This window comes from Balaenoptera physalus, assembly GCF_965194825.1.
Source record: "Balaenoptera physalus genome assembly, chromosome: X".
Lineage (NCBI taxonomy): Eukaryota > Metazoa > Chordata > Mammalia > Artiodactyla > Balaenopteridae > Balaenoptera > Balaenoptera physalus.
This window is the reverse complement of record NC_138903.1, coordinates 55,146,145-55,173,576: the sequence shown is the minus strand read 5'-3', so window position 1 is coordinate 55,173,576 and position 27,432 is coordinate 55,146,145. Positions and strand designations below refer to the sequence as shown.

At 35.0% G+C, this 27,432-nt stretch overlaps 1 protein-coding gene across 1 annotated transcript in view; it reads right to left on the bottom strand.

The window, feature by feature from the left end:
- ZC3H12B (zinc finger CCCH-type containing 12B) overlaps positions 1-24,753 on the bottom strand; it is a 230,602-nt gene extending 205,849 nt beyond the window's left edge. Inside the window, exon 1 of the mRNA XM_082444936.1 lies at positions 10,118-24,753. The gene's annotated coding sequence lies outside the window, so the exon portion shown is untranslated. The remainder of the gene's footprint in view (positions 1-10,117) is intronic.
- Positions 24,754-27,432: the final 2,679 nt, after the last annotated feature.

The following is a 27,432-nucleotide window of genomic DNA, read 5'->3' as shown; positions in this document are numbered from 1 at the left end:
ATCAGGCTGATAAATGTATTTAACATTTATATCATATAAATTTATATTTATTTACATTCAATATGATGAAACATTCTTATATTTGAACTATATCCAATATTTAGTTTCATAGAGTTTTTTAAAATGATGATTTATTAACAATAAGAAAATGCTGTTATATATAATAAATGAATGTGAAATATTGAAATACAGAGCTTTTAAAGAACAGTTTTGCTGAGCAATAATTCACATAGCATACAATTCCCCCATTTAAAGTATAAAATTCAGTGAATTTTAGTATATATATCCATAGTGTTACAACCATTACCACTATCTAATTTCAAAAAAAATTCATTTCAAAATGAAATCCAGTACTCATTAACTGTCATTCCCCTTATAATTGAGTTTTGATAATTCTTTATATATTTCATACCCAAGTTCCCTACCAGATAAGTTATTTGTGAGTGTTTTCAGTCAATCTGTAGCTTGTCTTCTCATCACAGTGTCTTTTGAAGAGAAGTTCTTAATTTTAACAAAGTTCAATTTATCAATTTTTTTTTTATAGATTGAGCTTTTGCTGGTATTTCTAAGAAATCTTTCCTTAGCCCAAATATTTTATCAAAGATTTTCTCCTCATTTTTCTTGTTAAAGTCTTATAGTTTTATATTTTACATTTTTGTTTATGGTAAGAGTCAAGTGTCAAAGTTCTTTTATTTAGTTTGTTTTTGTTGTTGTTGTTTTGCATATAGATGTTCAATTATTCCAACAACTTGTGTTGAGAGATTATTCTTTCTTCCCTTAAATAGACTTTGCATTTTTATAAAAAAATCAATTGACTATATATATATATATATATATATATATATATATATATATATATATATATATATATGTCTATTTCTGTACTCTCTAATCTGTCCCATTGACTCACTTTCACCATTGATTTACTTTCACTGTACTGCTTACTGAAACTTTATAGTAAGCCTTGAAATCAAGTAGTGAGTCCTCCAGGCTTTTTAAAAAAGTATTCTTTATGTTTTTATTTATTTATTTGTAATTTAATTTTTTTCTTTATTGCTGGTGAGATTTTTTCACATTATATTGAAGTATAACTGAGTTACAATACTATGTAAATTTCAGGTGTACAACATAGTGATTCTATAGTTTTTACATTATAAAATAATCACTATCTGTCTAGTTACCATCTGTCACCATACAAATTATTACAATATTATTGACTATATTCTCTATGCTGTACATTACATCCCTGTGACATTTATTTTATAACTGGAAATTGGCACCTCTTAATCTCCCTAACTTTTTCCCTCATCCTCCCACTTCTATTCCCTCTGGCAATCACCAGTTTGTTCTCTGTATCTATGAGTCTGTTTTTGTTTTGTTATGCTTTTTCATTTGCTTTGTTTCTTAGATTTCACCTATAAGTGCAATCATATGGTATATATCTTTCTCTGACATTTTACTAGGCATAATAACTTTCAGGTCCATCAATGTAGTCAAAAAAAGCAAGATTTTATTTTTTTTAGAAATATCTGTATGGCTTTTATTATTTATTTATTTATTTATGGCTGCATTGGGCCTTCATTGCTGTGCATGGGCTTTCTCTAGTTTCGGCAAGCAGGAGTTACTCTTCGTTGTGGTGCACAGGCTTCTCATTTCAGTGGCTTCTCTTGTTACTGAGCATGGGTTCTAGGCATGTGGCCTTCAGTACTTGCAGCACACAGGCTCAGTAGTTGTAGCTTGTGGGCTCTAGAGTGCAGGCTCAGTAGTTGTGGCACATGGGGTTAGTTACTCTGCGGCATGTGGGATCTTCCCAGACCAGGGATCGAACCCATGTCCCCTGCATTGGCAGGTGGATTCTACCACTGGGCCACGAGGGAAGTCTTAGATTTTATTCTTTTTTTGGCTGAGTACTATTTCACTGTATATGTGGATATGTTTATATATGTATGTATATATATGTGTATATATGTATGCATGTATACATACACACACACACACACAGGTATACACTTGTATATTTATACATATATGTATGTATATACAAATATGTATATTTGTATGTATATATGTATATATGTGTACATATACACACATATATACCCACATACCACCTCTCTTTATCTATTCATCTACTGACGGACACTTAGGTTGCTTCCATATCATGGCTATTGTAAATAGTGCTGCAATGAACATAAGAATGCATGTATTTGGTTGAATACGAGTTTCTTTGAGTAAATACTCAGAAGTGAAATTGCTGGATGGTATGGTAGTTCTATTTTTCATTTTCTGAGAAACCACCATAATGTTTTCCTGCACAAATTTTCATTCCCACCAATAGTACCCCAGCTTTCATTTCTACTTGCATGGAATACCTTTTTGCATTCCCTCACTTTGTCTGTGTATGCCTCTAGATCTGAAGTGAGTCTTTTGTAGGTAGCATATATATTGGTCTGTTTTTAATTTATTCAGCCTTTCTATGTCTTTTGAATGCAGCATTTAGTCCATTTATATTTAAATTAATTATTGATAGGTATTACTTATTGCAATTTTCTTAATTCTTCACTGGTTGTTTTTGTTGTTCTTCTCTGTCCTTTTCTTTTTCTTTTAGTTTTCCCTTGTGTTTTGATAATTTTCTTTTTTTTAATTGAAGTATAGTTAATTTACAACGTTGTGTTAGTTTCAAGTGTACAGCAAAGTGATTCAGTTATATACTTTTCAGATTCCATTATAGGTTATTACAAGATATTGAGCACAGTTTCCTATGCTATACAGTAGGCCCTATTTTATAATATATTGTAGTATGTATATATTAATCCCAAACTCCCAATTTATCTCCCCCCTCCCACTTTCCCCTTTGATAACCTTAAGCTTGTTTTCTATGTCTTTGAGTCTGTTTCTGTCTAGTAAATAAGTTCATTTGTATCATTTATTTAGATTCCATGTATAAGTGATATCATAATATTTGCCTTTCTCTGTCTGACTTACCTCATTCAGTATGATGATCTCTAGGTCCATCCATGTTGCTGCAAATGACATTATTTCATTCTTTTTATGGCTGAGTAATATTCCATTGTATATATGTACCACCTCTTCTTTATCCATTCATCTGCTGATGGATATTTAGGTTGTTTCCATGTAATGGTTATCATAAATAGTGCTGCTATGAATATTGGGGTGCATGTATCTTTTCTAATTATGTTTTTCTCTGGATATATTCTCAGGAGTGGGATTTCAGGATCATATGTTAGCTCTATTTTTAGTTTTTTAAGGAGATTACATACTGTTCTCCATAGTGGATTCACAGATTTACAGTCCCACCAACAGTGTGGGAGTGCTCTTTTTCTTCACACCTTCTCCAGCATTTATTATTTGTAGACATTTTAATGATGGCCATTCTGACTGGTGTGAGGTGATACCTCATTGTAGTTTTGATTTGCATTTCTCTAATAATTAGTGATGTTGAGCATATTTTCACAGGCCTGTTGGCCATCTGTATATCTTCTTGTAGAAATATCTATTTAGGTCTTCTGCCCATTTTGTGATTGGGTTGTGCTTGTTTGTTTGTTTTTTATATTGAGCTGTATACATTGTTTGTATATTTTGGAAATTAACCCTTTGTTGGTCGCATCATTTGCAAATATTTTCTTCCACGCTATAGGTTTTCTTTTCATTTTTTTTATGGTTTCCTTTGCTGTGCAAAATCTTGTAAGTTTGATTAGGCCACATTTATTTATTTTTGTTTTTATTTCTTTTGAATTGGGAGAGAGACTGATCTAAGAAAATAGTGCTACGATTTATGTCAGAGAATGTTTTGCCTGTGTCCTCTTCTAGAAGTTTTATGGTGTCATGTCTTATATTTAGGTCAGTAGTTTTTAGGGTTTTAGATTTTTTAGCAGCATGTTGTTTAGTCTCCTTGTAACCTTTTCTTTCTCGTTTTTCTTTCTGTGGTTGATTTCTAATTTCATACTGTTGTAATCAGAAAAGATGCTTGAAATAATTTCTATCACCTTAAATTTGTTAAGGCTTTTTTGTGTCCTAGTATGTGGTCTATCCTAAAGAATGTTCCATGTGAGCTTGAAAAAAAATGCATATTCTGGGTTTTTTGGAGGTAGTGTCTTGTAGATATCAATTAAGTACAACCTGTTCTATTGTGTCATTCAAGATCTCTGTTTCCTTAGTGATTTTCTGTCTGCAAGATCTGTTCATTGGTCAGTTGGGTGTTAAATCTCCTAGTACTATTGTATTCCTGTCAATTTCTCCATTTACGTTTGTTAGTATTTGTTTTATGTATTTAGGTGCTCTTATATTGGGTGCATATATGTTAAGGAGCATAATATCTTCTTCTTTTATTAACCCCTTTATCTTTATATAGTGTCCTTCATTGTATTTCTTTATGGACTTTATTTTAAAGTCTATTTTGTCTGATATGAGTATTGCCACACCAACTTTCTTGTTGTTTCTCTTTGCATGAAATGTCTTTTTCCATCCTCTCACTTTTAATCTATGTGGGTCTTTCACCCTAAAGTGCATCTCTTGTAGGCAGAATACTGTAGGCTCTTTTTTTTATATCTAATCTGCCACTATACATCTTCTGAATGAGCATTTATTCCATTGATATTTAAAATAATTATTGATTAATAAGTATTTATTGCAACGTTAAACTTTGTTTTCCAGTTGATTTTGTAGTTCTTCTTTGATCTGTTCTTCTTCTTTATGTTTTTCCTTTTGTGGTTTGATGGTTTTCTTTTGTATTATGCTTGAGTTCCTTTCTTTCTGTTTTTTGTGAATCTATTGTATGTTTTTAATCTGTGGTTATCCTGGTCTTCACATATGTTAACCCATAACTATATCTACTTTTTTTAGACTGATAGTCATATAAGTTCAGACACATTCTAAAAGATCTATATTTTTTTACTCACCTCCTCCACATTTTGTGATTTTAATATTATATTTTACATCTTCATATTTATCCTTTTGCTATTAATTGTAGTTATGATCACTCTTACAAATTAAACAAACATTTTTTAATCTATGTACTGGCTTGAGTGATCTTCAATCCTTTTATATATTTGTCTTTCCTATTGTGTTTTACCCTTTCCTATAGATTCCTGCTTCTTTTTATTTAGAGAAAACCTTTCAATATTTCTTAGATTTGGTTTAGTATTGGCGTATTCTTTTAGTTTTTGCATGTCTGAGGAATTCTTTCTCTCTCCTTCTACTCTAACTGATAATCTTACTGGGTAGATTTTCCTAGGTTGTTGGTTTTTCCCTTTCAGGACTTTGAATATATCATTCCATTCGTTTCTGGCCTGCAAAGTCTGCAGAGAAATCAGCTGATACCCTTATGGGGGGTCCCTGGTAACTGACTCTGTATTTCTCTTACTGCCTTTAGAATTTTCTTTTTAACTTTACCATTTTAATTATATATCTTGGTGTGGGTCTGTTTGGATTTATCTTGTTTGGCACCCTCTGTGCTTCCTGTACCTGATATATCTGTTTCCTTCTTCAGGTTTGGGAAGTTTTCAGCCATAATCTCTATTTGGAATTCCTATTATATGTAGGCTGGCACACTTTATATTATCCAATAGATCTTGTATATTGCTTTCATTTATTTTCATTTGTGTTTCTGTCTTCTGTTTTAATTGAGTGATTTCCATTATTCTGTCTTCCAGATCACTTATTCATTCTTCTGCATTATTTTCTGCTATTCATTGCCTTTAGTTGCTTTTTATCTCAGCAATTGAGTTGTCTAATTTTGACTGCTTCCTCTTTATTGTTTCTACTTTCTTGTTACAGTGATCTGCATTTCTATTGATAATATTTCTTAATTCCTTTAGCATTTTTATTATCTCCTTTTTGAACTTGGGGTCTGGTAGACTGGAGAGGTCTGAGTCATTGTTTTTTTCAGGGAATTTCTCTTGTTCTTTTATTTGGGAGCTGTTCCTGTTTGTTTTTTTTTTTTATTTTACTTAACTTTCTCTTTCTCTATGAATTTAGGAGAAACAGTTATTTACTACTGTTTTGAAGGGATGCTGTTATGTGGGAGCATTTACTGTGTGTCTGCATTTACCAATGAGATATTTCCTTTTATGATTTTAATATTTTCAGTTGTGGTCTGTTCTTTTTTGCTTAGGGATGTCCCTTTAACCTTTCTTGTAAACCTGGTTTAATGGTACTGAACTTTTTTAGCTTTACTTGTCTGTAAAAGTCTTTTTATTTCTCCTTCAAATCTGAATGATAGTCTTGCTGGGTAGGGAATTCTCTAGAGGTTTTATCCTTTCATCACTTTTAACATATCATGGCACTCCCTCTGGCCTGCAATGTTTCTGCTGAACAGTCAGCTGCTGGTCTTACAGGAATTCCCTTTTATGTATCTTGTTGCTTTTCTCTTGCTGTTTTTAAGATTCTCTCTTTATCTTCATTTTGCCATTTAATTATAATGTGTTGGTTTGGACCTCTTTGCAATCAACTTGTTTGGGACTCTGTGCTTCCCGGACCTGGATGTCTGTTTTCTTTCCCAAGTTAGGGAATTTTTCAGCTATTATTTCTTCAAATAATTTCTCTGCATTTTTCTCTGTCTCTTCTCATTCCTGGATCCCTATCATTCAAATGTTAGTACATTTGATGCTTTCCCAGAGGTATCTTAAATTATTCCCATTTTAAAAGATTATTTTTCCTTTTTTCTGTTCAGCTTGAGTGATTTCCATTATTCTATTGATCCATTCCTCTGTATTCTCTAGTGTTGCTTTTCTTATAGTGTGTTTTTTATTTTAGTTATTTTATTCTTCACTTGTTTGCTTTTTTATATATTTTCTAACTCTTTGTTAAAATTCTCACTGTGTTCCTCTATTCTTCTCCTGAGTTCATTGAGCATGTTTATGATCATAACTCTGATTTCTTTTTTGAGTAGATTTGCTTATCTTCACTTTGCTTAATTCTTCTTCTAGTGTTTTATCTTATTCAATAGTTTGGAATATATTTCTCTGCCTCCTCATTTTACCTAATTCTCTGTGTTTATTTCTATGTATTAGGTAGGTTGGCTATGTTTCCTGATCTTGGAGAAGTGACCTCATGAAGTATGAGTCCAATGGGGTCAAGCAGTATATTCCCCTCTGGTCACCAGAGCTATATGCTCTAAGATTGCCCTCCATGTCAGCTGCATGAGCCCTCTGTTGTGGCTGGGCTGACTACTTTGGGAACACTGGTGGCAGTGCTGACCCCCAGCCTGATCGATGGTTTGTGCAGTGGCTGCCAGCCTCTTGGTGGATGGGGTCATGTCCTGATGTGTCTGGCTTCACAGCCTAAGAGGGCATCAGGGTCAGTCCTGGCTTGCTGGTGGGCAGGGCCTCCAGCTTTTTAATATATATTTTTAAATCTATCCATTTTGATATATGTAGATCTATTTTGTTCTTCCGTCTTTGCATATAGTATATTTTGTTTAACCATTATTTCCTACAGATTGATCTATAGTTATCCTTGCTGTGTTTTTAAATATGAGCTCAAGAGCACATCTAAATTAAACTATCCCAATGAGTGAATGAACCTCATGATAAGGGTTTTTGTTTTGTATTTTTTCAGTTTTGCAGTTCCAAATTACTCACTAAAGTGTTAAACATAAAATAGGCATTTACTTAACAATTCTTCAATGAATGGATAAATAAAATAAAAATTAAAGAGACATATATGGTGGAACTTAGCTTAGTGCCACGGGAGTAAATACACAGAAGCATATCTGGGGCATCTTTTACCTTATACTGAAGAACAACTCTAGTGTACTGGAGAAAGTCCAGGACTTATTTTCCAAAGACAATTAATTCAGTTTTTTTTATTGGAGTATAATTGCTTTACAATGTTGTGTTAGTTTCTGTTGTACAGCAAAGTGAATCAGTTATATGTATATATATATCCCCTCCTTTTGGATTTCCTTCCCATTTAGGTCACTACAGAGCATTGAGTAGATTTCCCTGTGCTATAAAATAGGTTCTTATTAGTTATCTATTTTATACATATTAGTGTATATATGTCAATCCCAATCTCCCAACTCATCCCACCCTCCCTTCACCCTTAGTGTCCATATATTTGTTCTCTACATCTGTGTCTCTATTTCTGCTTTGAAAATAGGTTCTTTTGTACCATTTTTCTAGATTCCACATATATGAATTAATATACGATATTTGTTTTTCTCTGACTTACTTCATTCTGTATGACAGTCTCTAGGTCCATCCATGTCTCTGCAAATGGCATAATTTCATTCCTTATTATGGCTGAGTAATATTCCATTGTATATATGTACCACATCTTCTTTATCCATTTCTCTGTTGACAGACATTTAGGTTGCTTCCATGTCCTGGCTATTGTAAATAGTGTTGTAATGAACACTGGGGTACATGTATCTTTTTGAATTATGGTTTTCTCAGGGTATATGCCCAGTAGTGGGATTGCTGGGTCTTATGGTAGTTCTATTTTTAGTTTTTTAAAGAATCTCCATAGCGATCCCCATAGTGGCTGTATCAATTCACATTCCCATCAACAGTGCAAGAGGGCTCCCTTTTCTCCACCTTCACTCCAGTATTTATTGTTTGTAGCTTTTTTGATGATGGCTATTCTGACTGGTGTGAAGTGATACCTCATTGTAGTTTTGATTTGCATTTCTATAATAATTAGTGATGTTGCACATCTTTTCATCTGCTTCTTGGCCATCTGTATGTCTTCTTTGGAGAAATGTCTATTTAGGTCTTCTGCCCATTTTTTGTTTTTCTGGTATTGAGCTGCATGAGCTGTTTGTATATTTTGGGGATTAATCCCTTGTCCGTTGCTTCATTTGCAAATATTTTCTCCCATTTTGAGTGTTGTCTTTTTGTCTTGTTATGGTTTCCTTTGCTGTGCAAAAGCCTTTAAGTTTAATTAGGTCCTATTTGCTTAGCTTTGATTTTATTTTCATTACTCTAGGAGGTGGGTCAAAAAAGATCTTGCTGTGATTTATGTCAAAGTGTGTTCTGCCTATGTTTTCCTCTAAGAGTTTTATAGTGTCCAGCCTTACATTTATGTCTTTAATCTACTTTGAGTTTATTTTTGTGTATGGTGTTAGGGAGTGTTCTATTTTCATTCTTTTACATGTAACTGTCCAGTTTTCCCAGCACTACTTATTGAAGAGGCTGTCTTTTATCCATTGTATAGTCTTGCATCCTTTGTCATAGATTAGGTGACCATAGATGCATGTGTTTAGTCACAGCAATCAGAGAAGCAAAAGAAATAAAAGGAATCCAAATTGGAAAAGAAGAAATAAAGCTGTCACTGTTTGCAGATAACATGATACTATACATAGAAAATCCTACAGATGCCACCAGAAAACTATTAGAGCTAATCAATGAATTTGGTAAAGTTGAAGGATACAAAATTAATACACAGAAATCTGTTGCATTCCTATACACTGAAAATGAAATATCAGAAAGAGAAATTAAGGAAACAATCCCATTTACCATTGCAACAAAAAGAATAAAATAGGAATAAACTTACCTAAGGAGGAAAAAGCCTGTACTCAGAAAACTATAAGATACTGATGAAAGAAATCAAAGATGATGCAAAGAGATGAAGAGATATACCATTTTCTTGGATTGGAAGAATCAATATTGTGAAGATGACTATACTACCCAAAGCAATCTACAGATTCAATGCAATCCCTATCAAATTACTAATGGCATATTTCACAGAATTAGAACAAAAAATTTTACAATTTGTACTGAAACACAAAAGACCCCGAAGAGCAAAAGCAATATTGAGAAAGAAAAACGGAGCTGGAGGAATCAGGCTCCCTGTCTTCAGACTATGCTACAAAGCTACAGTAATCAAGACAGTATGGTACTTGCACAAAAACAGAAATATATATCAATGGAACAGGTTAATTTAGTTAATTTAGTTATGTAGCAAGGACAAGTTATTTAACCTTCTGAGGCTCAGCCTTTTAATCTGTGAAATCAAGAGAATTAATGATGATTAATTGGTTGGACTAGTTAGTTGGTTATATGGGGTACAAGCATAAGTGATTCAAAATCGTTAGAAATATAATGAGGCAGAAGCAATTACATTGTCGGACTTCTCTTCTCAGAGAGAGTATTACCTGAGAGGTTGGAAAGACTACTTTAATAAGTTACTTGATGGTGGTGGTGTGTCACAAATGACATGTTTGCATGGTTAATAAACTGTCTTCTGAGGAGAGGGGAGTTCTGATGGTTTTAGGACCAGATCTGAAGTGCCTGCAACATTAAAAGTACAATCATTTCTTGTAATATATGGGGGACAGGGTCGCTGAACCCCAATACATTAAAAAAAATCAGTATCTAACATTAGCTGACCCACCACTTCCTTGGTTCCACGTCTGTAGATTCAACCAACCATGGATCATTTAATTCTGTATTACGCATTTTTGAAAAAAATGAGTATAATTATACCCACGTAGTTCAAATCCATGTTGTTCAAGCATCAACTGTAATTGAGTTCTAGAACTTATTCTATGTATTTTTCAGAAAGACAGGGACTGTACTTAAAACAGTACTTGGTCCACAGTAGGTACTCAATATCTATTTAAATAAATAAATAAGTACATGCTGCCAGCAGTTCTTCTCTTTCCCCATACAGCTTTCAGTCTCACCTATAAGTAAGCATTGAACAAGTATTTAAAAGTCAATTTGAAGACATGTCTTATTATTAGCCTACTTAAAATACTCATATATCTTCATCTGAAACTGAAGCTAAAGATACTTATCTCAAAGGACCCTTGAGACAATAAAAGATATAATATGTAAGAAAGTAGCTGGCTCAGTGCCCAATACATTGTAGGCACTCAATAAATATTAGTTGCCTTCCATCATGTACTAGAAAAAAAACATCTGTTCAGTTCTGCAGTGAGGGCTCACATTTCCCCACTTTGGTTCTTGGTTGATAATATACATGCACCCTCATCCCAATCCCTAGAAAATCTTGCAAGAATAAGAAGAGAATAATATTTTGTCACATCTTTCCCTCTTTAAAGCAGGGAGAATAATTTTTGGGGTCTTTCTGAACTATTCCCCACACCAGCTCTCAATCTCCTGGAGCCAGGGAAATTGCACAGATTCGTATGAATTTTAAAACAGGCTTTGGTTAGTTCCATAGATTATTTGTTCCACGTTATCATTAATGTATGTATAGGGATTAGCAAGAGTATGAGTCCCATTTTTTTCATTTGTTAGTACTATTTACTTGTTCCAGTCCTAATAACAAGACTCTTTTCCAGAACCATAACTCCTGATAATCAGCAACAAATTACAAATAACCTTGAACTTAATTTACTCAGAAGGAACACAGGCCAGAAAAAACTGCATAATCTCCTAACTCTTTATGGAAAGTGCCACTAGAATTAATTTTCACTTGCAAAACCCATTGGAAAAGAGCAGGAAACATCATGAACTCAAACCATGTTCAAATGACTGTATCCCTAGCTCATTAAACATAAAGTATAAACTCAATTCCCAGCTGCCTGGAAAGTACTTACAAAGCCTTTCATGTTAACCACACAGAATCTGGGCTTTTGTTTTGAAAATAAGCAGCTTGCAGAACTATAAACAACATCTGATATGAATGATTAAGAAGACTACATTTTAGGGTTAGACTACTTATTTTACAAGATGGAAACTTTAAAACCAGAATGTTTTATGAAATAATAAAGGAACTTGCCTTATATTTAAATATAGAAGTGTCTGTGATTTTTAAAAATTGCTTTTGAGAAGCTTAAATAACTTTTAGTTGGCTAGTAAGCGAATTCTGGACAATATGGAGACTTATTTGAAAAAACAGACTCTAAATCTGATTGCTTATTCCACCTGTAATAACCATGTCTACATTTTCTCTTTAGTGGGAAAGGACTTATTAACTTACTAAGAGATATACTTTATTGTATATTTATCATAAGATCTTCCACAAGTTTTATATACTTGTACTCAATTGCTGTGCTGAGCTAAGAAAGCATTTTAGACTAAGATTAGTGACATACAACTAGATTTGCTGTGGTACATGGTGCTTATTTCCATGTATTCCTTGTTGCAGTGATAAGCTGCAGGTGAAACAGAAAATATCAAAAGTGTTATAAATACACTAAAAATTTCATTAGATTAGGCGTTACACACAAGCACTATTGACAAAAAGCAATAGGGTTTTGCTGTAATTATTAATTGGGGGACAGAAAGAAGCTCTTTTAATAGAAAAAAAAAGAAACACTGTATTCACCAAGGGAGAACAATTCATTTGTTGGTTAACTGTTGATTAGAAAAGTTGTTTCCAAAGTGGGGTATAAAAGGCAATCCAGGACTTCCCTGGTGGTGCAGTGGTTAAGAATCTGCCTGCCATTGAAGGGGACACAGGTTTGATCCTTGTTTCGGGAAGATCCCACATGCAGCGGAGCAACTAAGGCCATGCACCACAACTACTGAGCCTGCATGTCACAGCTACTGATGTCCGTGGGCCTAGAGCCTATGCGTCACAACAAGAGAAGTCACTGCAATGAGAAGCCCGCACACCGCAATGAAGAACGACCCCTGCTCACGGCAACTAGAGAAAGCCCCCACACAGCAATGAAGACCCAACACAGCCATTAATTAATTAATTAATTAATTAATTATAAAGGCAATCCACCAGGATATGGAAAAATTTATAATAGAACTTTTTATATTTTTATTTTATCTCATTCTTTGAACATCTCTATTTTGCATATGTTTTATAATAACGATGATATACTAGTATGGTAGTGCATGTCTATAACTTACACATAAATAAACACACATATGTTTGTAAATACATAAATATGTATATTTATAAATGTGCATTATTATTTATAAATATATAGGTAAAATTATGGCACATGTTAAACATTTTTTCTAGAATTTTAATTTTATTTTAACAACTTTCTTTCTTAACAAATTTCTTTGATACATAAAATTGTTTATATTTGTCCCACTATTTGTGACAACATGGATGTACCTGGACAACATTATTCTAAGTGAAATAATCCAGACACAGAAAGACAAATACTGCATGATCTCAGTTATATGTGTCCATCTGTCCAACATTCTCCATTTAGAAAACTGCACATTCTTTAGTCCCAGTTTAAATTTTCTTTCTCTGTCACTCTTTTCTCAATTCTATCCAGAGTTAGTAACTCCTTCCTCTGTTTTCTCACAGTATTTTTTACCTGCCTCTCCTAGACTGCATACTATGTTGGGCTGAATGGTCTAGTTGGGCTAAGTGAATTCAGATATAAAAAGTGGAAGAGAACACTGACCCCACAGAGCCTGGACCTTTTCTTCATGGCCCTGGTATTAGGAGTGTTTCCTTGCAAGACAATGAGGGAGAACTCAGTAGCAGTTGTGCTCAGGAACAGGGACCTTGGTTTTTCCCACTCTGTAATGGCCCTACATTCTGGTTAATAATAATCCTGATTATTTGAGGATTCTGTATTGGTGAATTTGCCTACTCACTAACATTTATTTGTAACCCCAACAGCAATACTTGCAGTTATTTTCAGACATGTGCTTAGCAGCAAAAATTTTGAGAAACCTGATGTGCATGTTCCGAGCTGAAGCTGAACAAGGCAACACTCTGCCTTCTTGATTCAGTTTCCATACTCTAAGTAAATGGTCTAGTTAGTGCCACGTTTGCATATTTTTGTGCTTTTTGGGGTGATTTTCCTATCAAAGTTGTCCATCAAATATAGTCAAATATAGTGTTGAAATGTTGTTTATTGTTCCTCATTGCAAGAAGGTTTTAATATACCTTATGGAGAAAATATGTATATTAGATGAGCTTCCTTCAGGCATGCATTATAGTGCTGTTGGCTGTGAATTTAATGTTGATGAACAAACTATATATATTAAATAAGGTGTCTTTAAAAACATAAAAGAAGATTAGGTATTAATCAGTGGATGAAAAGGTTGTGACCAGAGGCTTGCAGAAACCCAACCAATTATTTCTTCTAGGAGCAATGTTTTAGTATTCACTAATTTGGTGTTCACACTGACTTCATAGAACATAACTACTGCAAGTAATGAATATTGGCCATCCTTCTCTGTTCTTGAAAGGAAACAATCAGGTAGAGTAAATCCAGCCAGCTTGGCTAGACAATGATTTCTAAAATTAAAAGTCCAGGTTGTGAATGCATTTTGTTGCAATTTCTTTTTAAAGCATAATTTTTCAATGAACAATCATGCATTTTATTTTTTATTTGTTTTACAATGTTTTTCATTGAGGTATAGATGATTTACAATATTATATTATTTTCAGGTATACAACATAGTGTTTCAAAAATTTTGTACATTATATTCTATTTAAAGTTGCTATAAAATATTGGCTATAATCACTGTGCTGTACAATATATCCTTGTAACTTATTTATTTTATACATAGGAGTTTGTAACTCTTAATTCCATAGTTCTACCATGCTCCTCCCCACTTTCCCCTTTCCACTGGTAACCACTAGTTTGTTTTCTATATCTGTGAGTCTATTTTTGTTTGTTATATTCATTACTTATTTTTATTTTTTAGATTCCACATATAAGTGATACCATACAGTATATGTCTTTCCCTGTCTGACTTATTTTATTAAGCATAGTATCATCTAGATCCATCCAAGTTCTTGGAAATGGCAGAATTTCATGCTTTTATGGCTGAGTAATATTTCATTGTGTGTGAGTATATATATATATATATATCATATTCTCTATCCATTAACATGTTGATGGAAACTTAAGTTGCCTCCATAATTTGACTATTGTAAATAATGCTGTTATGAACATTGGTGTGCATTTCTCTTTTCAAATTAGTGTTTTCATTTTCTTCATCTATATACCCAGCAGTGTAATTGCTGGTAGTTCTATTTTTAGTTTTTTGAAGAACCTCCATACTGTTTTCTATAGTGGCTGCACCAATTTACATTCCCACCTAAAGGGTACTAGAGTTCCATTTTCTGCATAGCCTTGCCAACATTTGCTATTTGTAGACTTTTTTTTTTTTTTTTTTGGCTGCCCCGCTTGGCCTGTGGGATCCCAGTTCCTAGACCAGGGATTAAACTCAGGCCACGGCAGTGAAAGCACCAACTCCCAACAGCTGGACTGCCAGGGAATTCCCTGTAGATTTTGTGATGATGGCCATTCTAATAGGTGTGAGATGATATCTCATTGTGGTTTTGATTTGTTTTTATCTGATGATTAGTGATGTTAAGATCTTTTAATGTGTCTGTTGGCCACCTGTACATCTTCTTTGGAAAAACATCTGTTCAAGTCTTCTGCCCATTTTTTATTCGGGCATTTTTTTATATCAAGTTGTACAACCTGTTTATGTGTTTTGGATAACAACTTCTATCTGTCATATCATTGGCAAATATTTTCTGCCATTACGTAGGTTGCCATTTCATTTTGTCAATGGTTTCCTTTGCTGTGCAAAGCTCTTAAGCTTCAGTAGGAATGATTTGTTTATTTTTGCTTTTGTTTCCTTTGTCTAAACAGACTGATCCAAAAAACTAGTGCTACAATTTATATTAAATAGTGTTCGGTCTAGGTTCTCTTCAAGGAGAACCAGTCTTACATTTAGGTCTTTAAAGCATTTTGAGTTTATTTGTCTATGTGATATGAGGAAATGTTCTAATCGCATTCTTTTATATGTAGCTGTCCTGTTTTCTAAGCACCACTTATTGAAGAGACTGTCTTTTCTCCATTGTATATTCTTGCCTACTTTGTTGTAGATTAATTGACTATAATAAGTGTGTGGGTTTATTTCTGGGCTCTCTATTCTGTTCCATTGACCTATGTGTCTGTTTTTGTGCCAGTACCATACTATTTTGTTTACTGTAGCTTTGTGACATAGTCTGAAGTAAGGGAGCATGATACCTCCAGCTTTATTCTTTTTTCTCAAGATTGCTTTGGCTATTTGGGGTCTTTTGTGGTTCCATAAAATTTAAAATCTCTTCTAGTTCTGTGAAATATATCATCGGTATTTTGATAGGGATTTCATTAAATTTGTAGACTGTTATGGGTAGTATGGCAATTTTAACAATATTAATTCTTCCAATCCATGAACATGGAATATCTTTCCATTTATTTGTATCATCTTCAATTTCCTTCATCAATGTCATAATTTACAGGGTATAGGTCTTTCACCTCCTTGGTTAAGTTTATTCCTAGGTATTTTAATCTCTTTGATGCAATTGTAAATGACATGGTTTTCTTGAATTCTCTCTATGATAGTTCATTATTAGTTTATAGAAATGCAACAGATTTCTGTATATTAATCTTGTATCCTGCAAATTTACTGAATGCATTTGTTACTTTTTTTTAACATCTTTATTGGAGTATAATTGCTTTACAATGGTGTGTTAGTTTCTGCTTTATAACAAAGTGAATCAGTTATACATATACATATGTTCCCATATCTCTTCCTTCTTGTGTCTCCCTCCCTCCCACCCTCCCTATCCCACCCCTCTAGGTGGTCACAAACCACCGAGCTGATCTCCCTGTGCTATGTGGCTGCTTCCCACTAGCTATCTATTTTACGTTTGGTAGTGTATATATGTCCATGCCACTCTCTCACTTTGTCACAGCTTACTCTTCCCCCTCCCAATAGAGTCTGTCATACAGAGTGAAGTAAGTCAGAAAGAGAAAAACAAATACCATATGCTAACACATATATATGGAATCTAAGGAAAAAAAAAGGTCATGAAGAACCTAGGGGTAAGACGCAAATAAAGACACAGACCTACTAGAGAATGGACTTGAGCATTTGTTACTTTTAATAGTTTTTTTTGGTGGAGACTTTGTTTTCTACATATAGTATCATGTCATCTGCAGAGAGAGACAGTTTCACTTCTTCCCTTGCAATTTAGATGCATTTTATTTCTTTTTCTTTTCTGATTGCTGTGACTGGGACTTCCTATATTATGTTACATAGAAGTGCTGAGAGTGGGTGTCCTTGACTTTTTATGATTTTGGAGGAAAAGTTTTCAGCTTTTCACTGTTGAGTATGAAGTTAGCTGTGGGTTTGTCATAAATAACCTTAATTAGGTTGAGATATGTTCCCTCTATACCAACTTTGATCATACTTTTTATCATGAATGGATGCTGAATTTTGTCAAATACTTTTTCTGGGTCTATTGAGATAATCATGTGATTTTTATCTTTCCTTTTTAATGAGGTGCATGATATTGCCTGGTTTATGGATATTAAACCATCCTTGCATCCCTGGAATAAATCAGCACAATTAATTTGTCATTCTACCAATGCCTGCATGCTTTTGTGCAGCTCTCTATCATTATCTATCTCAAAGCATTTTCCCAAACATTTATTTTATTTTTATTCTTTGTTGTAGAGCTGCAGACTGGAGAGGCTAACATTAGTTCAGAAACAAAAAAATGGTCAAATGTTGCTTAGTGTGTTCCATAATTAAATATGTTTACAAGGACATAAGACTCCGTTTTCACTCTGCTGCTACCAAAAATCTATTTTTTGTTTTGTTTTTGTTTTTAACTTTTTATTTTATATTGGAATATAGTTGATTAACAATGTTGTGGTAGTTTCAGGTGTACAGTAAAGTGATTCAGTTATACATGTACATGTATCTATTCTTTTGCAAATTCTTTTCCCATTTAGGTTGTTACATAATATTGAGCAGAGTTTCCTGTGTTATACAGTAGGTCCCTGTTGGTTACCCATTTTAAATACAGCAGTGTGTACATGTTAGTTCCAAACTCCCAATCTATCACTCCCCCCCACACTTTTCTCCTTGTAACCATAAGTTCGTTATCTAAGTCTGTGAGCCTGTTTCTGTCTTGTAAATAAGTTCATTTGTATCATTACTTTCAGATTCCACATTTAAATGATATCATACAATGTTTCTCTTTCTCTGTCTGACTTACTTCACTCACTGTGACAATCTCTAGGTCCATCCATGTTGCTGCAAATGACATTATTTCATTCATTTTTATGGCTGAATAATATTCCATTGTCTATATGTACCACATCTTCTTTATCCATTCTTCTGTTGATGGACATTTAGGTGGCTTCCGTGTCTTGGCTATTGTAAACAGCACTGCAATGAGCACTGGGTTGCAAGTATCTTTTCAAATTATGGTTTTCTCCAGATATATGCCCAGGAGTGGGATTGCAGGGTCATATGTAGCTCTATTTTTAGTTTTTTAAGGAACCACCATACAGTTTTCCACAGTGGCTGTACCAATTTACATTCCCATCAACAGTGTAGGAGGGTTACCTTTTCTCCACACCCTCTCCAGGATTTATTGTTTGTAGACATTTTGATGATGGCCTTTCTGACTGGTGAGAGGTGATATCTCATTTTAGCTTTGATTTATGTTTATCTAATTAGCGATTTTGAATATCTTTTCATGTGCCTCTTGGCCATCTGTAGGTCTTCTTTGGAAAAATGTCTATTTAGGTCTTCTGCCCATTTTTTTTTTATTGGGTTGTTTGTTTTGATGATATTAAGCTGCATGAGCTGTTTGTAAATTTTGGAGACTAATCCCTTGTTGGTCATATCATTTGCAAATATTTTTTCCCATTCTGTGGGTTGTCTTTTCATTTTGTTTATGGTTTCCTTTGCTGTGTGAAAGCTTTTGAGTTTAATTAGGTCCCATTTGTTTATTTTTGTTTTCATTTCCATTAATCTGGGAGACAGATTGAAAAAGATATTGCTGTGATTTATGTCAGTGAGTGTTCTGCGTATGCTTTCCTCTAAGAGATTTGTAGTGTCTGGTCTCACATTGAGGTCTTTAATCCAATTTGAGTTTATTTTTGTGTATGGTGTTAGGGAGTGCTCTAATTTCATTCTTTAACATGTAGCTGTCCAGTTTTCCCAGCACCACTTACTGAAGAGGCTGTCTTTTCTCCATTGTATACTCTTGCCTCATTTGTCATAGATTAATTAACCACAGGTGTGTGGGTTTATTTCTGGGCTTTATATCTTGTTCCATTGATCTATATTTTTGTTTTTGTGCCAGTACTATACTGTTTGGATGACTATAGCCTTGTAGTATAGTCTGAAGTCAGGGAGCCTGATTTCTTCAGCTCCGTTTTTCTTTCTCAAGATTGCTTTACTATTCAAGGTCTTTTGTGTTTCCATAGAAATTGTAAAACTTTTTGTTCTAGTTCTGTGAAAAATGCCATTGGTAACTTGATAGGGATTGCATTGAATCTGTAGATTGTCTTGGATAGTATAGTCATTTTCACATTATTGATTCTTCCAATCCAAGAACATGGTATATCTTTCCATCTCTTTGTGTTGTCTTCAGTTTCTTTCATCAGTGTCTTATAGTTTTCAGGGCACAGGTCTTTTGTCTCCTTAGGTAGGTTTATTCCTAGGTATTTTATTCTTTATGATGTGAAGGTAAAAGGGATTGTTTTTTGAATTTCTCTTTCTGATTTTTGTTGTTAGTGCATAGAAATGCAACAGAGTTCTGTGTATTAATTTTGTGACCTGCAACTTTACCAAATGCATTGATGAGCTCTAGTGCTTTTCTGTTAGCGTCGTTAGGATTTTCTATGTATAGTATCATGTCATCTGCAAACAGTGACATTTTTACTTCTTCTTTTCCAATTTGGATTCCCTTTATTTCTTTTCCTTCTCTGATTGCTGTGGCTAGGACTCCCAACTATGTTGAATAAAACTGGCAAGAGTAGGCATCCTTGTCTTGCTCCTGATCTTAGAGGAAATGCTTTCAGGTTTTCACCATTGAGTATGATGCTAGCTGTAGGTTTGTCGTATATGCCCTTTATTATGTTGAGGTAGGTTTCCTCTATGCCCACTTTCTGGAGAGTTTTTATCATAAATCGGTGTTGAGTTTTGTCAAAAGCTTTTTATGCATCTATTGAGATGATCATATGATTTTTAGTCTTCAATTTGTTGATGTGGTGTATCACACTGATTAATTTGCCAATATTGAAAAATCCTTGCATCCCTGGGATAAACCCCACTCAGTCATGGTGTATGATCCTTTTAATGTGTTTTTGGATTTGGTTTGCTAGTATTTTGTTGAGGATTTTTGTTTCTATGTTCATCATTGATATTGGCCTGTAATTTTTTTTTTTTGGTGTGATTTCTCTGTCTCGTTTTGCTATCAGGGTGAATGTGGCCTCATAGTATGAGCTTGGGAGTGTTCCTTCCTCTCCAAATTTTTGGAAGAATTTCAGAATGGTAGATGTTAACTCTTCTCTAATTGTTTGATAGAATTTGCCTGTGAAGCCATCTGGCTCTGAACTTTTGTTTGTTCGAAGTTTTAAAATCACAGTTTCAATTTAAGTACCTATGATTGGTCTGTTCATATTTTCTATTTTTTTTCTGGTTCAGTCTTGGGAAATTGTACCTTCCTAAGAATTTGTTCATTTCTTCCAAGTGGTCCATTTTCTTGGAATACAGTTGCTTGTAGTAGTCTCTTATGATCCTTTGTATTTCTGTGGTGTCAGTTCTAACTTCTCCTTTTTCATTTCTAATTTTACTCATTTGAATCCTGTCTTTTTTTTTTGATGAATCTAGCTACTGGTTTATCAATTTTTTTCTTTTCAAAGAGTCAGCTTTTAGTTTCATTGACCTTTGCTATTGTTTTCATCTCTATTTCATTTATTTCTGCTCTGATCTTCATGAGTTCTTTCCTTCTACTAACTTTGGGTTTTGTTTGTTCTTATTTCTCTAGTCCCTTTAGGTGTAAGGATAGGTTGTTTGTTTGAGATTTTTCTTGTTTTTTTAAAAATTTTTATTTATTTATTTACTTATTTATTTATTTTTGGCTGTGTTGGGTCTTTGTTTCTGTGCGAGGGCTTTCTCTAGTTGCGGCAAGTGGGGGCCACTCTTCATTGCGGTGCGTGGGCCTCTCACTGTCACGGCCTCTCTTGTTGCGGAGCACAGGCTCCAGACACGCAGGCTCAGTAGTTGTGGCTCATGGGCCTAGTTGCTCCATGGCATGTGGGATCTTCCCAGACCAGGGCTTGAACCCCTGTCCCCTGCATTGGCAGGCAGATTCTCAACCACTGTGCCACCAGGGAAGCCCTGTTGTTTCTTGAGGTAGGCTTGTATTGCTATAAACTTCCCACTTAGAACTGCTTTTGCTGCATCCTGTAGGTTTTGGAGAGCTGGGTTTTTGTTTTCATTTTTCTCTAGGTATTTTTAAATTTCCTCTTTGATTTCTTCAGTAATCCATTGATTGTTTAGTAGCATATTGTTTAGTCTTCACATTTTTGTGTTTTTTTCCTTAGAGCTGATTTCTAATCTCATAGCGTTGTGGTTGGAAAAGACACTTGATATGTTTATTTATTTATTTATTTTCTTTCTTTCTTTTTTCTTTTTTGGCTGCATCACGTCTTAGTTGCAGCATGCAGGATCTTCACTGAGGCATGCAGGATCTTTCATTGTGGTGCACAGGCTTTTCTCTAGTTGTGGTATGTGGGTTTTCTGTCTCTAGCTGTGGTATGTGGGCTCCAGGGCATGTGGGTTTTGTAGGTGTAGTGTGCAGGCTCCAGAGTGCATGAGACCTGTAGTTTGCAGCATGTGGGCTCTCTCATTGGGGCATAGGAGCTCAGTAGTTGTGGCTTGCAGGCCTAGTTGCCCTGCAGCATGTGGGATCTTAGTTCCCCAACCAGGGATCAAACTCATGTCCCCTGCATTGGAAGGTGGATTCTTTACCACTGGACCACTGGGGAAGTCCCGTATTATTTCAATTTTCTTAAGTTTACCAAAGCTCACTTTATGGCCCAGCACATGCTCAATCTTGGATGATGTTCCATGTGCACATGAGAAGAATGTGTATTCTGCTGCTTTTGGATGGAATGTTCTATAAATATCAATTAAGTCCAACTGGTCTAATGTGTCATTTAAGGCCTGTGTTTCCTTGTTAATTTTCTGTCTGGATGATCTGTTCATTGATGAAAGTGGGGTGTTAAAGTCTCCCAGCATTATTGTGTTACTGTTGATTTCTCCCTTTATGTCTGTTAGTATGTGCCTTCTATATTGAGGTGCTCCTATGTTGGTTGTGTATATATATACAATTGTTATATCTTCTTGGATTGATCCATTCATCATTATGTAGTGCTCTTCTTTGTCTCATGATAGTCTTTATTTTAAAGTCTATTTTGTCTGATATGAGTATTTCTACTCCACCTTTCTTTTCATTTCCATTTGCATGAAATACTTTCTTCCATCCTTTCATTTTCAGTATGTATATGTCTCTAGGGCTGAGGTGGGTCTCTTGTAGACAACATATATATGGGTCTTGTTTTTGTATCCATTCAATCAGTCTATATCTTTTGGGTGGTGCATTTAATCCATTTACATTTAAGGTAATTATCAATATGTGTGTTCCTATTGTAATTTTCTTAATTGTCTTGGGTTTGTTTTTGTAGGTCTTTTTTCTTCCCTTCCTCTCTTGTTCTCTTCTCTTGTGGTTTTATGACCATCTTCACTGGTTTGCTTGGCTTGCTCTTTTTTGAGTGTGTGTTATCTATTTTAGTCTTTGGGTTTGCTGTTCCCATGAGGTTTTGGTATAGCCGTCTATATATATATGTACAAAGTTGTTTTAAGTTGCTGGTCTCTTTCCTACCTAGAGAAGTTCCTTTAGCATTTGTTGCAAAACTGTCTGGTAGTGCTGAATTCTCTTAGCTTTTGCTGGTCTGTAAAGCTTTTGATTTATCCATCAAATCTGAATGAGAACATTGCTGGTTAGAGTGTTCTTGGTTGCAGTTTCCTCCCTTTCATCACTTTAAGTATATTGTGCCACTCCTTACTGGTATGCAGAGTTTCTGCTGAGAAATCAGCTGATAACCTTGTGGAGATTCCCTTGTATATTATTTGTCATTTTTCCCTTGTTGCTTTTTTTTTTCTTTGTCTTTAATTTTTGACAGTTTGATTAGTTTTTGTCTTGACATGTTTCTTACTTGTGTTTATTCTGCCTGGGACTCTCTGTGCTTCCTGGACTTGGGTGACTGTTTCTTTTCCCATGTTAAGAAAATGTTCGACTATACTCTCTTCAAATATTTTCTCAGGTCCTTTCTCTCTCTCTTCTCCCTCTGGGACCCCTATGCTTCGAATGTTGGTGTGTTTAATGTTTTCCCAGAAGAAATCTCTTAGATTGTCTTCATTTCTTTTCATTCTTTTTTCTTTATTCTGTTCTGTGGCAGTGATTTCTACCATTCTGTCTTCCAGGTCACTTATCCATTCTTCTGTCTCAGTTATTTTGCTACTGACTCCTTCTTGTGTATTTTTTATTTCAGTTAGTGTATCTCTGTTTGTTCTTTAGTTCTTCTAGTCTTTGTTAAACATTTCTTGCATCTTCTCAATCTTTGCTTCCATTCTTTTTCCGAGATCCTGGATCATCTTCACTATCATTTTCTGAATTCTTTTTCCAGAAGGTTGCTTATCTGCACTTCACTTAGTTGTTTTTCTGGGGTTTTATCTTCTTTCTTCACCTGTGACATATTCCTCTGCCATTTCATTTTTTCTATCTTTCTGTGATTGTGGTTTCCATTCTGCAGGCTGTGAGATTGTAGTTCTTCTTGCTTCTGCTGTATGCCCTCTGGCAGATGAGGCTGTGTAAGAGGCTGGTGCAAGCTTCCTTATGGGAGGGACTGGTGGTGGTTGGATCCATGTCTTGTTCCTCTGGTGGGCAGAGCTGTGTTCAGTAAAACTTTAATCTGCTTGTCTGTTGAAGTGTGGGCTGTGTTTCCACCCTTTTAGTTGTTTACCCTGAGTCAACCGAGCACTGGAGCCTACAGGCTGTTTGCTGGGGCTAATGGTGGCCTCCAGGAGGGCTCACACATATGAGTACTTCCCAGAACCCCTGCTGCCAGTGTCTTTGTCCCCACAGTGACCCACAGCCACACCCCACTTCTGCAGGAGACCCTCCAATGCTAGCAGGTAGGTTTGGCCCAGTCTCTCATGGGGCCACTGCTTCTTTCCCCTGGGTACTGGTGCACATGAGACTCTGTGTGCACCCTCCCAGAGTGGAGTTTCTGCTTCCCCCCAGTACTGTGGAAGTCCTGTGATCACACACTGCTGGTCTTCAAAGCCAGATTCTCTGGGGACTCCTCATCCAACTGCTGGACCCCCAGTCTGGGAAGCCTTATGTGGGCTGAAAACTCTGACTCTTGTGGGATAACATCTGTGATATAATTGTTTTCCAGTTTGTGGGTCTCCCACCTGGTGGGTATGGGATTTGATTTTGTCATGATTGCGCCCCTCCTACCATTTTGTTGTGGTCTCTTCTTTTTCTTTGGATATATGGTATCATTTTTTTGGTAGGTTCCAGCATTTTTTTGTCAATGGTTTTTCGGCAGTTAGTTGTGACATTGGTGCTCTCACAATAAGGGGATGACCTCACGTCCTTCTACTCCACCATGCTGAGCTAATCCTAGTGTGCTCTTGTAAAGAATGTTTATTCTGCTGCTTTTGCAAAGAAAGTTTATAAATATCTATTATGTCCAACTGGTCTATTTTTGCATTAAGACTACTGTTGTATTATAAAATTTCTGTCTGGAAAGCATGTCCATTGATTCAGTGGGGTGTAAGTGTCCTCTACTATTATTGTATTGTCAATTTCTAACTTTATGTTGTTAATATTTGCTTTATATATTTAGGAGTTTCTATCATATGTGCATATATGTTAATGAATATAATATCATCTTCTTGTATTGATTCCTTTATCATTATGTAATGTCCTTCTTTGTCTCTTGCTATAGACTTTTTTAAAGTGTATTTTGTATGATATGAGTATTGCTATCCACACTTTCTTGTTATTTCCATTTGCATGACCTATGTTTTCCCATCCCCTCACTTTCAGTCTGTGTGTCTTTGCCCTGAAGTGAGTCTCTTGTAGATAGTATATTAAAGGGTCTTGTTTTATTTTTTTATCCAATTAGCCACCCTATGTCTTTTCATGGAGCATTTAGTCCATTGACACTTAAAGTGATTACTGATAGGTATGTAATTCTTGCCATTTTGTTGCTTGCTTTCTGATTGTTTTGTAGTTCTTCTCTGTTCTTTTCTTCTGCTTTAATTTATTCTTTTGTGGTTTGTTGATTTTCTTGAGTGGTATGCTTGTGTTCCTTTCTCTCTTGTTTTTGTGTATCTATTGTAGGCTTTTGGCTTGTGGTCACTATGTGGTTTATATATTTTGACCTATGTCTATATCTATTTATTTTAAAATGGCATTCAACACATTCTAAAATATCTACAACTTTTTACTAGCCCCCTCAGGTTTTGTGTTTTTAATGTCATACTTTACATCTTCATGTTTATCCCTTCACTGTTTATTTTAGTTATAATTGATTTTATAATTTTTTTGTCTTTTAATCTTCACACTAGATTATTTAAGTGGTTGTTTCACAGCCTTTACCATATATTTTCCTTTACTAGTAGGATATTTCCTTTCCTATAGATTCTTACTTCTCATTAGAGTGTTTTCTTTTCCACTTAATGAAGACCCTTTAGCATTTCCTTTAGGGTAGTTTTGGTATTGATGAACTCTTTAAGGTTTTGCTCATTTGAGAAGATTTTTAAAATCTCTCCTTCACTTCTAAATGATAATCTTGCTGGATAGAGTATCCTGGGTATCAGGTTTTTCACTATCAGCACTTAATTGCATTACACCACTCCCTCTTGTCTTGCAAAGTTTTTGCAGAAAAATCAGGTGATAGCCTTATGTGTATGCCTTGTATGTGACTCTTTTTCTTGTGGTCCTTTAGAATTCTCTCTTTATCTTTAACTTTTGCCATTTTAATTATGATATATCTTGGTGTGCATCTGTTTGTGTTCATCTTGTTTGGGAATCTCTGTGATAAAAGTTTCCTTTCTGGGGGTTCAGTAAATTTCCTGCCATAATTTCACCAAATACATTTTTTGACACTTTTCTCTCTCTCACTTCTCCCTCTGGGACCCTATAATGCAATTTTTGTATGCTTTATTTTGCTCCAGATGTCCTTTAATCTGTTCTCATTTTAAAGGTTGTTTACCTTTTTAATGGTCTGAATGGGTGAATTCCATCATGCTATGCTCCACATCACTTCAGCAGTCTTCTGTTTCACCTTATATGCTGTTAATTCCTTCCAATTTGTTTTTTACTTCTGTTATTGTATTTTTTGTTCTTTTATATATTTTCTAGTTTCTTGTTAAAATCCTATGTTCTTCTATTATTTTCTCTAATTCAGTTAGCAGTGTTACTATAAATGCTTTGAATTCTTTATTTGGTAAATTATTCATTTCTGTTTCATTAGTTGATTTTCAAGGGTTTTCTCTTGCTCTTTCAATTGAGATAAATTTCTCCAACTTCTCATTTTGCTTTACTTTCTCTGTCTCTATGGAGTTAGGTGAAATGATTACCTTTTGCAGTCTTGAAGGGGTGTCCTTTGGGGAGAACAAACGTATACAGTCTGTGTGTGCCCAGTGGCTTGGTGGTAGAGCTGGATCTGAGGTGAGCATGAGAAACATCTCCCAGGGATCCTGGCATGTATCACGTTGGTAGGAGATGGGTCTGGAGGTGGAGAAGCTAGGACTACAGCCAAGCGTGAGCTGGGGCTTCTACTCTGCTTAGAGGCCAGAACTACCCTATCAGGGGCAGGGTTCAGTTCCAAGTTGCTGAAGGAGAAGACCTGAGGTTTGGGTCTCAGATAGCTGTTACTCCTGTTGTATTTTCTCCCCCTTCCCAGAATGACAATTTTGGTGCCTCAGCCCTGGGGTCTAACTCAGGGAATACAAATCCCCTTGGCTTGAAGAAAGGCTAGAGGGACTAACAGGAGTGCTGTGGAAAGTGTGGATTCCATTTCTGTGGAGTGCTCACATACTTGCTTACTAACAAAAGAGGGTGGAGAGAGTGGATTGAATCTGCACAAGATGCTGCATCGTTTTCTGCAACTGTCCCAGCATATGCTTCAGCCTGAGCCAAGCACCTGCTTGCTTCACAACACAGTTCCACACTGGGGCCACTGGGCACATGTACACTGTATATGGACACTCCCAAGCAAATACACCCTTTCAAGACCACAATAGGTTACTGTTTCACTTAATTTATAGAGACAGAGAAAGTTAAGCAAAATAAGATGGAGGGATTCATTTCAAATAAAAGAATAAGAGAAAACTCTTTAAAAACAACTATTGAAACAGAAATGAATAGTTTACCAGATAAAGAGTTCAAAGCATTTGTAATAAGATTGCTAACTGAATTAGGGAAAGAATAGATGAACACAGTGAAAATTTTAACAAGGAACTAGAAAATATATTTTAAAAAAACTCATAAAATACAATAACTGAAGTGAGAAACAAATGGGGAAGAATTAACAGCAGACAAAGTGACACAGGACTGAAGAATGCAATAACTGAACTGAAAAATCATTGTAAGAGTTTAATAACAGACTAGATGAAGCAG